We start from the raw sequence: 2,033 nt of genomic DNA on the forward strand, positions 1-2,033 counted from the left end.
ATAATAGTAATTGTATTGAAACTTGAGGTACAGCAGAGCTCCACACCCTTAATCTATGGTGTGTAGAAACTCCACCGTTGAAAATACATAAGTGAAAGGTTCAGGAATGGCCAAATGGACAGCCCCCAAACGTGATCAATAGTCTCCTTAGATGAATAATAAAATAAAACTGAGACCAAAGATGTCTAATACAATAGTAAATTATCCTATTTATACTAGACTAGCTACTAGGGTTTACAAGAGTAAGTAATTGATGCATAAATCCACTTCCGGGGCCCAGTTGGTGTATGTTTGGGCTGAGCTTGATCTATCCACGAGCTGAGGCTTCTCGTGGAGTTGAACGCCAAGTTATAACGTGTTTTGGGCGTTCAACTCCGGGTCGTGACGTGTTTCTGGCGTTTGACTCTAGACAGCAACATGGAACTGGCGTTGAGCGCCAGTTTGCGTCATCAAATCACGAATAAAGTATGAACTATTATATATTGATGGAAAGCTCTAGATGTCGACTTTCCAAAGCCGTTGAGAGCGCGCCATTTAGAGTTCTGTAGCTCCAGAAAATCCATTTCGAGTGTTGGGAGGTCAGATTCTAACAGCATCAGCAGTCCTTTGTCAACCTCCTTTCAGAGTTTCGCTCAGGTCCCTTAATTTCATCTAGAAAATACCTGAAATTATAGAAAAACATACAAACTCATAGTAAAGTCCAGAAATGTGAATTTAGCATAAAAACTAATGAAAACATCCCTAAAAGTAGCTTGAACCTATTAAAAACTACCTAAAAATAATGCCAAAAAGCATATAAATTATCCGCTCATCACAACACCAAACTTAAATTGTTGCTTGTCCCAAGAAACTGAAAATCAATTAGGATAAAAAGAAGAGAATATACTATAAATTCTAAAATATCAATGAATATTAATTCTAATTAGATGAGCGGGACTTGTAGCTTTTTGCTTCTAAACAGTTTTGGCATCTCACTTTTTTCCTTGAAGTTTAGAATGATTAGCTTCTATAGGAACTTAGAATTTCAGATAGTGTTATTGATTCTCCTAGTTAAGTTTGTTGATTCTTGAACACAGCTACTTTTATGAGTCTTGGCCGCGGCCCTAAGCACTTTGTTTTCCAGTATTACCACCGGATACACAAATGCCACAGACACATGACTGGGTGAACCTTTTCAGATTGTGACTCAGCTTTGCTAGAGTCCCCAGTTAGAGGTGTCCAGAGCTCTTAAGCACACTCTTTTTGCTTTGGATCACGACTTTAACCACTCAGTCTCAAGCTTTTCACTTGGACATGCATGCCACAAGCACATGATTAGGGATAGCTTGATTTAGCCGCTTAGGCCTGGATTTTATTTCCTTGGGCCCTCCTATCCATTGATGCTCAAAGCCTTGGATCCTTTTACCCTTGACTTTTGGTTTTAAGGGCTATTGGCTTTTTCTGCTTGCTTTTTCTTTTTCTTTCTATTTTTTTCGCAAAATATATTTTTTCGCAAGCTTTTGTTTTTCACTGCTTTTTCTTGCTTCAAGAATCAATTTTATGATTTTTCAGATCATCAATAACATTTCTCTTTGTTCATCATTCTTTCAAGAGCCAACAATTTTAACATTTATAAACAACAAGATCAAAATTATACACTGTTCAAGCATTCATTCAGAAAACAGAAAGTATTGTCACCACATCAATATAATTAAACTAAATTCAAGGATAATTTCGAAATCCATGTACTTCTTGTTCTTTTGAATTAGAAACATTTTTCATTTAAGAGAGGTGAAGGTTTAATGGAATTATTCATAGCTTTAAGACATAGTTACTAACTACTAATGATCATGAAGTAGAGACACAAAACATAGATAAACATATAACATAAAAATCGAAAAACAGAGAGATAAGAACAAGGAAGTTAAGGAATGAGTCTACCTTAGTGAGGGTGGCGCCTTTTGAAGGTCCAATGGTGCTTTTTGAGCTCTTTTATGTCTCTTCCTTGCTTCTGTTGCATGATATCTAATGATTTTGGTGTTCCTATCCTTAGT

This window comes from Arachis duranensis, chromosome 7 (genome assembly GCF_000817695.3).
Source record: "Arachis duranensis cultivar V14167 chromosome 7, aradu.V14167.gnm2.J7QH, whole genome shotgun sequence".
Taxonomy (NCBI): domain Eukaryota; kingdom Viridiplantae; phylum Streptophyta; class Magnoliopsida; order Fabales; family Fabaceae; genus Arachis; species Arachis duranensis.